Raw genomic sequence first — 15,113 nt, forward strand, 5'->3', positions numbered from 1 at the left:
CAAACAAATCAGAAAGGTTTTTTTTGCAGCATGAAGCACAATGTTGTCAGGGATTTGGATTTCTAGCTGGCAGCATAACATCTATGCACTGGATTGTGAGGTTCAGCTTTCAGACTATTTTAAGACTGCTATTAGGCGGTACTTCTTTGTGAGGCGGAAACCTAGGTATCTATGGAACTAGCCATTTTTAAGCTATCAGCTAAATTAATGTATGAAACTGAACAGCTACCTCTCAAAAATAGTTTTGTCTGGTCACTTGTCTACTTGGGTGCCAGACTGGAAACCTCTTAGATTCTTAAGAAAAGGCCTGATTCTCTGCAGTCTGCCAATTTGTTTAATCTCCACCCAAAAGCAAAAGCAATTTCTGCAAACAAAAGGGGGCGGGGGGGGGGGGGAGGAAATCAGGCTTTCACAGGCTGACAAGAGCTGGAAAGGCTGCTTTAAAGCTTTAATGTGCAGATACTATTTACATCTTGGATGAAGATTTATTGATCTTTTACCTCCACTTATAGCACATTCTCTTTATTTAGAACCATCAGGGCGCATTTGGGTCTTGGTACAGAAAAGGTCTTTCCATTTTGGTCAGTTTATAATTTGCAAAATTATAGCTCTGAATCTCTGTTCCTCTGTGCAGTGCCCTGAGTGAGATAACTCTGAGGTATTTTGAATTATCTTTCTTTTCCTTTGTGCTCAGACTACTGTAACTAGAGGACCCCTGACTGTGGAACTTGTACAGCTGAAAACTAAAGCAAAATGCAATTTAACTCCCACTAGTTCAGCTCCTGGGGAAACAACATATAAAAGTGCCTAAGGTAAAATACACAGACGCTTCAGGGAAAGGGAGCATAAATGCAGTCTGACACCTCTAGCTCTAAAAAATAGGCTACAGATGCATGGCACTTGTTTGTTTCCTCCTCTTCTTCTGCCTTAGGATCCTTGCAGTCTTGGCTATGCTGATGTTCAACTTGAAGTGTAGTACGAGTGTAAATGAACCATCTACCAGTGCAGACTACTCTTTTACCTTGGTAGGTGAAGCTGTCCATGTGAGATGTGGCTTTAAAGCCATTTGGACTGAGGTTGGAGTGGTGAACACAGGTGGAGGTGTCTCTCCAGCTGCATAGTTCCCTCTTTCAGGAAGCTGCCATGAAAACTACATTTTCCACTGCCTTCCCCATAAAGCAACAATCCAGTTATAGATTGGTCTGCAGTGCTTGTGCTTCTGTCCAGAGTGTACCCTGAGCTGCTGCCAAACCTTCATGGTTTTGTGTGTAGAGTCTCCATCCCCAGTGCACTCACAGGGGGCTTTCTAAATCTGTGCCTCATGTGTATGGAATGTGCTTGTGTGATTATGGATAGCAGTGTCTGGGTAAGAGCAAGTAAATGAAAGTGGAGAGTTTTTTAAGGATGTATGGCTTCCTCCATGGCTGGACTTTGTGAGTGATCATTTGTTTGGACAATCCCATCATGAAAAATGAAACCAGAGTAGTCTAAATCACTGCTGGGGGTTGTTTGAAATAACCAGAATAACCTGCTTGACTTTGCTGTGACACATGCTGGAAGAGTTCCTGAGGCTGCTACAGCTGACAGGCAATTAGGAAATTGTTCCTTGCCATTTCACAAGCTGTCAGTTAATGACTCCCAGCTGAAGCACAGACACCGCGGAGGGGAGTGCTAGCCCCATTTTACCAAACACCACTGAAGGAGCAGAGCTGGAGACAGGGACTCACTTGGAGATAAGCAGGAAAGCAGTAATGTCACTGTTAAAAACAGTGGCTCCTGGTCCTGACACCTAAGATGGATTTGGCTTGTGTTCAGCAGTAGCTTGCAGGGGGACAGGTTGGGGGAGAAGCATGGATGCATTTAGTTCAGCTGGAAGCCATTAGTGTACAGCTGAGAGGCAACAAGGAGCAGCTTCCTAAAATGCTTCCCAGCAATACCTCTAGGAGCATTTTCTTCTCAAGGCAGAGTCAAGATGACAACATAAGGCTAAAACTGAAGTTGAACTTGCCTTATGCCAGAATCAAACAAGCAGGTTGGAAGTGCTCATGTGTTTGGGAAGAAGTGAGAAGGGGTTTATGGACCTGTTTTCTATCATCTCTCAGCTGTTTGATCCTAGCTCCCAGCTAAGACCTCATAACTGACTGTGAGGATGCATGCATTCCCTTTGAAAGCAAAAATCAAACAGGTGAAGACTAAATTGCATGACTTTCAGTGATTTAAACTTGCGTCTTTAATTTTGCTTTGAAACAGAGCAGAACAGATTTCTCAGAAACCAATAATGTAAACCTAAGAAGTAATAAAGACCAACTTGTTATGTTACTCTCAAAAATGGCATAAAAGTTCCCTCCAGCTGCACTCTACAGTAAAAATGCTTAAGTCCAGTTTCAGAGCTCGAGCATTTGTATTTTTTTCTCCAGATTCTCCTCTGCACTCCATTCCTGAAGATTTTTTGTATGTGTGTGTGGCAAAGATGGTGAACTAATAGAATAAGCTTGATGATTTATTGATGTGGTCAGTTAGACAGAACTGACTTCCAGATGCCTTTTCTCCATGACTACTTCTAGGGATTCTTGGTGTAGGTGGTTTTGTTTCTGAGCATGTTCTGTGTTGTAGTACTCATCTTTCAGCTCTATCTTTTCTAGTTTGCTTCATAAGAATAAAAGGCTCCTAACTACAGCCTTGTGTTGCCAACTGGCTTTCGAAAGCTGGTCAGAAATCACTCAGCTGGATTTTCAGAATATTTAATTTTTCTGAATGATATCTGATATGCTTGGTAGTGCCTTTAGAGCCTTTTAACTTTTTAAGTACACTGTAAATCAGACGCTGTGAGTTTTAGTCTTGCAAAACATTTGTGAATTTGAATAAGAAGTTTTAAGCTCCATATTCATTGGTCTTCTTGACGGATACATATTTATGACAATTTTAATACATTATGCTCTCTTCTATTATCAACCATATTAGAAAACTATTTCTCCTATCAGAATGAATGTGTATAGTACTTCGTTCAAACATTCCCAAATCATAAGACCAAAAACTTCATATTTATTTTACAGAAGATTTTAGGACAATTCATCTGTCACAGAACATTTCAATTATAGTCTAGGTATACTTTCAAGCAAACTGTAATATAACAAATTTCTATTTCTTTCTTTTGTGGTAGAAGCTGCATGCATAGAGCACTGCAGACATGTATCAAGAGTGCATATCTTGATACTCATGTATCAAGAGTCTAACCCAGTCAACAAAAGGATTTTCAGTCCTGTTTCTGATTTCTGTAATGACAGTACAACAGTATGAATACAAGGTTTTATCTAGTCACTAGCAAATTTAAGGTGTGTTGTGTAAATCTTAACACTGAATTAATATGAATCCTAACACACTAAAATTTCTTCAAACATAATTATTTTCCCTGTGGATTTTTTTTCCTGAAGTACTATATGAATTACTAAAAAGATTTATACAGAAAAACTTATTCCAAACTGGCCTTTGATCTGAAATATCAACTTCAAGACAAAGGCTGTTATAAGCAAGTAAAATTTCCTTCTTGTTGTTATGAAAAAAGATGACTGAGCTATAGTTTTTGCTCCACTATTATTTCTTAGGAGCACTATTCTATTTATCTACACTGCCCATATGAACCTAAATTATTTTTGCTTTAAAATGCATTATACCAAGCTTAATAGCTTTTCAGTTTACTTAGCATTTTATACTTTAGCATTTTATACTCTGTTTCTGTCAGTACTTCCTGAGACAGATATTCTGTTAGAGCAAATTACTCATCTTCCTAATACATTGAAAGGTCTCCTACTGGTTTGTCTACAGAATTCCTCTTTCAATCAGACTCATATATGGTATTAAATAGTTTAGTTAAAATTAGGAAGGTACTTATGCTTAGCAACTGCCATAAGCAGTATAAACATTAACTAAAAGTATCGTTCATTCTTGGTGTCTTGATTATTGTCACATACATAAAATTATGCTACAGTGTTATAAGTATTGATTTAATTTTACCAAATATTACATCTTTGGAAATACACTGAGTTTCATTGTGAATGAATTGATATTTGTTGGGCATTTTTCCATACTCAAATGGAAAAATACTCTTAATATATCCAAACTTGCAAATTTAAGGCATGGTTTACAAATAGTTTTAATCAAAAAGACATTTAAAAGCGTCAGATAATTTTTAACTATTTTGGAATGAAATCTTCTTGGCTTTGAGTCTCAAAATTGTCAATACAAATAATGATAAAGGAAGAGGCAGCTTCCCCACACGTGCTCCTGTGTAGGGGCTCAGGAAAAAGACTAAAGATCAATCCCTCCCTTCCTTTTATAGATTGTGAATTTCAGCTCAGGACATTCAGGCTGCAAAGATTTATCATGATAAATTCATGGCATTTCAATTCTTATTTTTATTTATTATTTGAATATTTGGATAAAATTTTAATACTGAGAAAACCTGTTTCAGAATTCTCTTTAAGAACCTTTGTACAAATGTGTCAGTCTTCAAAGATAAGTAATCAAAATTGACTTCAGAGTTTTCCTTTCTCATTCACATTCAATGACAAATTCAGAAGAAGGAGTAAACTTCTTTGTCTATATCTGGAGTGTTTCTAGGTCATAAGAAATCAGCTCATAACCTCTGGCTTCCATTTTGTGAAAACAAATAACAGGATTGGAAATAACCTCAGAGTGATATGAATCTTCCAAGGTAGAATATCAATAGCAGTACTCAATCGATATTTCAATTATCACCAGAATTTTCTCAGTATTTCTAAGCCATTTTTCAATCAAGTATTGTGAAAATAAATAAAGTAGCTCAGGGATTATGGAATATTGTGGTAGGTAGGTGGAAATGAGCACTCCAGTCCTGCATCTTTGCCATGTGAAATCACACACACATCCATCACTGCTTCAATCAGTGCCCAAAATGAAGCACAAGCCTGAAAAGTGCAATCCCCAGCTCTGGGTTGTAACCCAGTGGTACTAAATAAGGTACCAGCCAACTCCTCTCTATGGCCTGGGCCATTTTTGGTGAGCCATACAGAAGTCAGGTTGGAAAGTGGAGGCTAAAAGCTGAAAGAAAGGGTTGGGTATTTCAATTTCCCCACCACCTTCATGGACTTCAGGGGAAAGAATAGCACTGGACCAAGCAAGGAGCCTTCAGCCAGATGCCCTCAGAACAGGAGGAAAAGCTGAAATAAAGAATGTTTAGTTGTTTTCAGCAGCTTGTTTCTGTCCTCTTTAGCACTTCATGAGATGAAGAGCTTGAACACAATTGCCGAGGGGCACCAGAAACCCTGAAGCCAGGCTCAGGGTCTAACCTAAAATGTCACCTTGATTAACCAGGAAGATATCAGTCAGGTGTTGGCACATGCAGGGATCATATTTCTTGCAGGCTGAGCTTTAGTAATTCTGAAGTGCGACATAAGAAACCTGTGCAGTCAGAATTAGATCATAGTGTCATTCTTGCTGCATCAAGGGCAGAAATTTTACATTGATGCAAGGGCAGGACAACATGATTCTGTCTGAGAAAATGGCAAAAAAGATCACCAGTTAAACATATTCCAGATTTCCCCAAAATGTTAATTAAAACAAGGTGATGAAGATCTTATCTTCAAAACTATACACAAACAAGACATCAACTGAAAAGTATGAAAAAACTACAACTCTGTATGATATAGCATTGTTAAACTCCTCAGAAGGAAAGGGTTTGTCCTTTTGAGTATTGTCTAGGTACTAGGCAGCACTGGGGACATGGAAGATGTATTTTATTTAGTAGTACCAATAAATGAAACCAAATGCAGCTTCTTACCACAGTGACTGGGATGAGTCATTCTGAAACAATATCTTAACAACTTCATGTCAAACCTTAAGCAATCCAACAATGCTATAAAACAATGGCCTGTTTATATCCCCATTCAGTCATTCTGTTCTGACTTACTCATGGGTAGCATGGTACATGAAATTTGGATAGAATCTTATGAAAACATTATATTTTTTACTAAAATAGTAAAAATAATAGGAAATAGAAGAATGCATAGATTTGTAAGTCCATCTCTGTGAATACCATGATTCTCTCAAGTGGTTCTACGCTAGCACCTATTAGCTGTGAAGACTAAAATACTGTTACTGGAGTCAAGTGCTTGTGCTCGAATATGTTGAAGGGAGAATATAATTGTGCACTAAAGTCATGCACAATAGCCAGCATGTTACATAATCCTCCTCTTCTCCATTTTTGTTCTTTAAAAACGTAATTAAAAATATAATAGGACAATGTGGAAATGTTTTTCCCCTAATAAATTGGACATAACATGATTCTCTCAAATGAAAACAAGATGATTTCACAAAAAGTAAAGAGGCCATTTGTTGCTCATAGATTTTTCCAAATTAATCTGTTCTACATCCTCTACAGTTCTGAGTTTTTCCCTTTCCAACACTACTGATCACATCAGATGGATTACTCCTTCAAGAGTAATGCTGAAGTTTAGCCGAAATTGTGTTCATATTCTTATGAAGGTGACAAGATTTGGTTTGTGTTTATTCATATAACCTGTTCATCAAGTTACAATCCATTAGTGATGCTGGTTCTTCAAGGAATAACAACTTTTCCTGAGATTATATCCCTTCTAATTTCTTATAGTCCATAACAAGTTCTTAGGCAAACAAAAACACAATATCAAAAATAGTCTGTCTCATTGGATAAAGGATTTGCATCTTCATAATGTAACCACCTTATAGGTCTTTAAAAGTACAAAACAATGCAGTTTTGTCAGTCTTTCACTTGGCAATTTTAAAAGCATTTAAGAGTGATAGATCTACAGTTTCCAAGGATTTTGTTGATTTTACCTGACAAATATATTTTCCTAGAGTGCAACTACTGTTTATTAATAAATCAGACTAATGATATGATTTAGGAAATAGTAGTAGCTTTGGTGTCAGAAATCTCATTAACAAAAGGAAAAATGTTGGGTTCCTCTATGCACTATTAAATTATGTACAAGTTACAGTGAAGCAGCACATATTCTTCCAGGGTTTGGTCAATTGTTAAAGACTTAATTTAAAATGTGGAATTTCTAGATGGCAGAGATTATTTGCAAAAGTTATTTTTATTACCATGGACAGCAAGGCATTTCACCTGTTGGTGATATATCTGACCTTCTCTATCGACATTCCGGGATGCTTACTTGTACTTATAGTGAAGTATCAGAGGCTTATCTTTTGCCCTTAGTCTGAGAAAATGCATTTGTAACAGGCAAAGACAATAGATTTAAGCAGAGGTTGTACAACAGATTTAAGCAGAGGTTGTACAATATAATGGATTTAGTTTAGTTTAGAGGAAATTTTTAAACAAATATACCCTAGCTGTAAAAGACAACATTATATGCTGCATTTCACTTTAGTTAAAGAAAGAATAGGTCTCTGAAATCTCCCTCTGTTCTTACTCTACAGCCTTCTTAGTCTATTTCATTTATTTCCTTTTATGGCACAACAAAGAGCATCTTCTTTTTTATACAAAGGAAAAAATAATTTCTGCATTTGTTGGGTTGCACGCATTTGGACTGCAGTCCATTACCAAATTCACACCCCATGACATTGTAGACAATCAATCAAACAAACCAAATATCACCAACTCTTCAAGCAGTAGAATCTCAGATACATGTGAGGGATATCTTCTCATCAAGCATTCATCTCAATAATGAAAATACATGACATGACAGGGAAAGCAGTGGGAAGCAAAAGAGATGCTGATGGGGAACTTTTGCCACACACTTGTTCATATTATAATTCTAACTATTCAGTATACAACAGACAACAGGGGTGATTGCTATTGTTTTACTGATTAGTCATTCTCTCCCCTTTTTCCCAGAGGGCATCCTGCCCAACTCTACTTAGTAAATATTGACACCTGTAAACCAAGCTGGCTGATGCCTTTGGCTCTTCAGCTCTCTTCCCATCTGTTGCCTGGGAATTTTAAGTGAAGTATTTTGGGACACTTGCTCTCTTTTCATTGAAAACTGTAAAAAAAAAAAAAAAAAAATCACTACCCAAAAGCTAATCCTAGAGCCACATGGCTCTAGAGCAGCCTGTAGTAACTGAAGGGAAAACACAGCATATGTAAAATGCATATCCCACTGGCCTCTTCTGACTACTCTTCTTTAGTCAACAGCATGCCAAGGTAATCTGCTTAGTTACCAAGTGGAGCTTTCTTCCCTTTTCCCCATGAGATCACCCTGACCACGATCAAAGTCCAAACACATTCTCGGCTAACTCTATTGTTCCCAAGAGTGGGATTAATGACTAATTATGTCAGGTCACTCATCCAGATGGCCTCTCAGATGTTCCTTTGTCATTGCCTGACCTTCCATATGCCCCTTTGACCTTGAGGTTTATTTCCATGGCAACATGAAGCCTCAGTTTCCTTGCTGAGATTGCCAAGAAGTGGCCAAAAGGGGGAATATGGGATAATCTACCCACACTTTGTATTCTGCTTCCATCTCATGCCTTGTTAAATCCAATGAATAGATAAAAAATGCTATCTGATCCCAGCTGAGTGATGACCATGGTCATGATTCTATGTTACATGCTATGTTTTTTAAATTAGCAGACAGCTTTGTACATGGAAACTTGCATTTAATTTGAAGAACATCAATCGCCGTAATGTGATCTTTTTATCTCATTAATGTTAAGCAAGGGTAATAGAATGGAATTACAAAATATCACTGTGAAAGGAATACAATTCAGAGAATTATAGATATCCCCCGTTAAAGCCCTAGAGATGTTTAGATAAGTCTACTTGTTCAGTTTCATAAATTAAAGATTCTTTTACCTTTCCTGAGATTTAAATTTAGCCTTGGGTGTTGATCTTATTCTAAAGAAGGATTTTAATGTGGTTAATGCAGTGAAGAAATTTTCTAAAATAACCAAATAAGTAAGTAAAAATATAAAAGGCTAGTGGCTGATGAACTCAAACAAAAAGGCTGAATGGTAGTTCCATCAGTGGATCTGTATTTTGTTCTTGCATTTAAAAATTAATATTCAACAAGATATGAATTTACTTCTCTGTGTTGTCAAGTGTTGCAAAACTGGTTAACCCTCTTACTAGTTGGCCATAAAACGAAATTACAATCTGCTCCTTTATTTTAATCTCCTTAAATATTCATTAATTGTTTAAAAACAATTGCGTGTGTAAGACTGAATATCAGGTTTCCTGCTCACTGTCCTAAAACAGTAACTCAGTGGAATGCTGTCTCTACTTATGCCACATTCATAATTGTCATCATTGATTGTGTTTTGGTTTTGCTGATTCTTTTCTTAAAGAGCCACTTATGTGAAATTAATGGGACATGGAATATAACAGTCAATCTGGAGGGTTATGTGAGCCCCATTTCTTCCTAGTTTTGAAGAGTATCAATGCACACTGTTTTATAAATTGCTTTGTAAAACATTCCAGAGATATTGATTGATCTTAGTACAAATTATTTTAAGACTCAGAAACATCTTACAAAGCTAAACATAATACAGTGCCCTCAAACTGCTTACTTGCTGTTCAATTCTAGTCTGCAATGGGCACTGTAGGTATGCCAAGCAAAGTTATCTCTGTGTATGCATGTTTGCATAAGATTCTATAAAAACTAGACTGGAAAGATAGTATGGCTTTTAAAGAAAAATGCAGACAGGCTCAGAAACAAAGGTGACATTTTAATGTTTGCAGCTCTGCCCTTGTATATGTGTGTGTGTGTGTGTGTGTGTGTGTAATGAGCCAGCCTTCATCCAGGTTATAATTTCAGTTTTATAGTGGTATAACTCCATTGTAGGATCATGGTATTTAACTGAAAAAGACAGAGATTATTTGAATAAAACAGTGCACATGATTCCCCTCTCATGCCCTCACATTCCGTAAGGAGAAGAAGGATGAAACAGTAGTGTATCACTAATTTTTCATTGTTCCATTCAAGAAATCTTTCATATTTTGTTCCCTGCACATGACCAGCCCCTGAGGAAGGGAAATAAAGGATCTCTGAACTACAACACTTTCATAATTTCCCCTAAATCGATGAGCTGGACAAAACCAGGTACCTGAACAGAGGCTGATAGATCATAGCTTCAAAGACTTTACTATAATATTTCTGTACAGAGGATAAAGTTAACATTGTATTCAATACTTTGAGTTTGGTCTTTCCAAATTTTAAATTCTCCACTTCCCAATCTTTGCAGTCTCACTGTTTTTTACCTGGGATTCTAAATGTTTCTAATGAGAAATATGGGAAAATTTCCATGAAGGAAATTCTGTTATCTCTTGCAATTCTCTTAGTAACAGTATCATTTCCTGTTCAAGAAAAAACAACCCTAGTGAAGCACAAATCTATAGTTCATTCAGTAGGCAAGAAGCCCATTCTCAAAATTCATAATACTGTGAATGATCTTGTACCCTGGGGTAATGTACCACAAATACATATTAGAAATGAAAAACTACTTCACTGTTGTATTCACAAATACACAGACCCTCTACAATCACTACAGCTTGTTCACTGACATGCTTATGCATAATAAGGGAGGTAGCACAATGGCAGTACATTGTACGATACAAAAAACAAGTTAATGTTTTCAGAAAAAAATAATTTTTAAATATGACAAACACTACCAAATTGACACACATATTTGCATACATTTCAAGTCATTGTATAAACAAACAAATAAATACAGACACACATTGTAAAAAGAGTTACACTGAATAATGGGATTATTTTGGAGGTACTTCATAGTCCTGACTATGTGTTCTCAGAAGCCAAGTTTGAGTTGAGAAGGAAAAAAACCCCTATGTTTTCCAAAATGGCCTCTAATTGTGGGTATGAAAGCTCTTTTGACATCCAAATGAGTTTGGATGTGTGCACATTCTATTGATTTTTCATGAAAGTGGCAGGGTGCTGAAAGACCCATAAAAATGATTAGTGAGTAAAACTTTTGTTCGTACAAATACAGGCTCCATCAAGGACCTCTGGTAAGTTTGCAGGATGACTAACAGGCTCAGAACAAATTACTTAATCAATTCATCTACTGGGAATAACGAGAATAGTTAGATGATTTACCGTAAGCATTAAGCCAATATATAATGGCAAGTTAACATGAATGGAATGCCTGAAATATAGCAACTAGTTGTTTAGTATTCAGAATATCAAATTCTTTAGAAGTAACTCTCACACAGAATTGCCTTAGCAAAGAAATTCAGGAATGACACACAGAGAAATCCATATAGTAGATGGGAGAGACAATTCCATTTTTACAACATAATTAGTTACTTACAAAGTAATGGTAGTGGCCAATCATTAGTACTTTGAAAGTGTCCATTTCATCGAAGTTTAATGGCGAGTGTTTTATCATGCTCCAAGAAGTAATTAAGTAGAATTCAGTATGTCTTTTTCAGGTCTGGCAGGATTATCATATGTTTAAGGATAGATCTAGATGTTCATTGTTTTTCCATTCAGCTGAGGTAAATCTTTGAACAAATTGCACAGATGTTCAATGTCTGTTTTCCTGCATAAGAAATAGAGTTAATAATGATAGTTACTGCTGTTATATGGATTTGCAGTGAGATTACACAGTAGTGATTGTAAGGCACAGTAAAAAAAAATTTATTGTAATTGTAGAATTGTAATTTTCCTATGACGTTGTAATGTTCCCATGAAGTAATGACAGTTTAGGTTGTGCAAGGACTGTAGGGCTTTGCTTTTTATTATTAAATAACCACATCCTTTACAGTTTAACTAGTTTTTGTAGGGTACCCCATGCCATGTAGAAAGAAAGAAAGAAAAGAAGAAATAGAGGTGTGAATGAAAAGCCTGTATATGCAGTTGTACATCTAGGTTCTTCAAGAAAACCTTGATGTAATGCTGACCAAAATGGAGGGCACTCATATCACCAGCAAAATAATTTCTGAATGTTAAGTGGGAAAACACTTTCTGCAAATTTGCAAAACACTCAAACTTTTGCCTTAGCAAAATGCAATGCCAACAGAAAAAAAAATTCAGAAGAAAGTTGTTTTATCTCAAAAATCTGTGTGTGATTTTGAACATTAACTGTGCATCAGAATGACCAAAGAATGCTTATTCCAGACTGTCAATGCATTAAGGCATATTTTCCAGGTATTTGATCAAAGGGATGCAGGAGTTTAAGTGAGCTGTTTTGAAGTGTATAGAGTTGGTAAATCTCTGCAATCTTTTTCTGCACTTAACAACACTGGAAAGCTGTTTGGTATGTTGATATATGTGCAAAGATATTCTGTACACTTTGATGTTTACTAATTCCAACAAATTTATTTTTAATGAAGTACTAATAAGAAATACCACTGACTCTCAGAAATACCCATGCTACAGTACTTGTACTTTTGCAGATGTACACCCCTTAAACTATGTATATAGAATCATTTAGATCAGAAAAGACTTAAGATCAGGAAGTCTAACTGTTAATTTAGAACTGCTACGTCCACCATTAAACCATGCCCCTAAATGCCACACCTACACATCTTTTGAACATTTTCAGGAATGGTGCTTCCTGCACTTCCCTGGGCAGTGTGTTCCAATGCCTGACCACACCTTCAGTGAAGAAATTTTTTCCAATATTTGTTCTAAACCTCTCCTGGTGTGGCTCAATGCCATTTCTTCTCATCCTATTGCTTGCTACTTGGCAGAAGAGACAGGGACCAACCACCACGGGACTGCATCTTTTCATGTATTTGTGGAGTGGTAAGGACCCCTGGAGTCTCCTTTTCCCCAGCTCCCTAAACTGCTCCTCATACAACTTGTGTTCCTTCATAAGGCCCTTCACTAGTGCTGTTGCCCTTCTCTAGATAAGCTCCAGTGCCTCAATATCTTTCTTACAGTGAGGGGCCTAAAACTCAGAGGATTTGAGATGCAGTCTTACCAGTGCCAGGTATGGAGGGACAATCTCTTCCTTGATCCTGCTGGACGTTTTTTTTTCTTTTACAGTTACGGTGCCATCAGCCTTAGGCACCTGGGCACACTGGTGGCTCAAGTTCTGTTGTCTGTCAACCAACACACCAGGTACTTTTATTCCAAGCAGATTTCCAGCCACTCTGCCCCAACCCTGTAGTGTTGCCTGAGGTTGTTGGTACCCAAGGACAGGACCTGGCATTTTGGCTAGTTGAGTCTCAAACAATTGTCATCAGCCCATTGATCTAGCCTGTCCAGATCCCTCTGCGGAGCCTTTCTTCCCTCCAGCTGATCAACACTCCCACCCAGCTTGGTCTCATCTGTACACTGTCTAAGGGAGCACTCGATCTACTCATCGCAATCATTTGTAAAGGTATTAAATAGAAGCAGCCCCCTCACAAGGCCACTTGTGACCAGCTGCCAACTGGATATAACTCCATTTCTTTGGGATCATCCATCCAGCCAGTTTTTCACCCAGTGAGCAGTGCACTCATCCAAACAGCCAGTTTTTCCATATGATTGCTGTGGGAAATAATGTCGAAGGTTTTACTAAAGTCCAGATAGGCAATACCCAAAGCATTTCCCTCTCCCACTAAGCAGGTCACCTTGCAATGGAAGGAGATCAGGTCAGTCAAGCAGGACCTTTCATAAACCCATGCTGGCTGGGCACAGGCACTTTCACTGAACTGTTTTGTGATGAGTAAGGGAGAAACAAAAGACAAAAATGGCAACTCATTGCTGCCACACACGGAATACTTGTTTCTCTGACTTTTAGTATGCATATAGTCAGTTTTCCAAGTGTTTTTGAAGTTGCATACATAATCTTACAGACAATAAAGAATAAAACACATTCTATACTAACACCTATTTATTCTTCCCCTTTTCCTACACACAACACATGCAAAAATATTTTTATAGACATATTTTCAACACTATATGCCTATAACTAATTATGTGGACAATATAACAACAACACAATATTATCTTCATCACTTTACAACTCAAGCTTCTGATCCAAAATGATCAGAATGTAGTAGAAACTCCACTACTTCTGATGCAGTAGTGTATAGGAAAATGTTGGAAACCAATTCACTTGGAGACACTAAAAAACATCAGGAGGACCTATGCTGTAAGCTGGGACCAGGGAGAACAATATTCCAGATCTTGCAATGCTGAAATCATGTTTTTGTTTAGAATGAAAGAAAACAGAGTGTATCTTCACAACAATAGCACCCAGAGTACTCATCTGGGATGTGGGAGACCTCATTCCTGTGAACTGCAATACTGGCAAGCTAGAAATTCCTGAGCAAAGGCTTCAACCAGAGCTACAAAAAGGCAATACAATAAAAAATTGCCTTAATAACTCAAAGGATTCATACAATGGTCAATTACATAAGAAAGGTATTTGGGTTTGTTGCCAAAACCCATTTGGATTTGCTGCTAAAACAAACAAACAAATAAACAAAGCTCATGGAGTCATCTACTTCCAGTTGCCCATACAAATCCCTTAGCCAGAAGCCAGGTTAGAAGTTAACCTTCTCCTTTTAAATGAATTTTCTTTTTTCTGAGGGTCCTCTGCAGGGAAGGAGCCAAGAAGTGCCTCTCCTCCTTAGGGAGTTGATCAGGGAAAATTGGATGCTGGTGTTGAAGATGTTCCTCTAAATCTGCCTGTTTAAACTAAGCTGTTTAGTAACGAAGGGTCTCAAAGCAGCAGAATTACCATGCTGCCTGATCATCAATCTGCCTTGTCTTCAGAGGAGCCTGTGCTGCTTTCATGTGGGAAGAAAAGGGTGTTGGAAATGACTCTGTCCTGTCCCCTTTACAGGAGGCAAATCTATCCACCACACAAGTAAGGTACCAACATGTGCAAATTAAATACACATTCTTGTTCAGTCTCAGCATTACTGATTCTCAGTGCCAACAGTTAATTTTTCTAAATATAAATCAGTCTGTAATGTGAATGAAACACTGAAATGGTCTCATCAAAACATGAGGATAAAACAGTCATGAAACTAGGCTAAGGGATAGGCCTGATTAAAGCATAGGTACTTTATGCCTAGCTTACAGACTAAATTCCTCACTTCATATGGTTATATCTCAATCTCAGTTTTCATTTCAAAAGAAATTTCATCTTTTCACTCCCTGCAGTTTTTAAGGAAGGGT

The sequence above is a fragment of the Cinclus cinclus genome, chromosome 3, assembly GCF_963662255.1.
Source record: "Cinclus cinclus chromosome 3, bCinCin1.1, whole genome shotgun sequence".
NCBI classification, from domain to species: domain Eukaryota; kingdom Metazoa; phylum Chordata; class Aves; order Passeriformes; family Cinclidae; genus Cinclus; species Cinclus cinclus.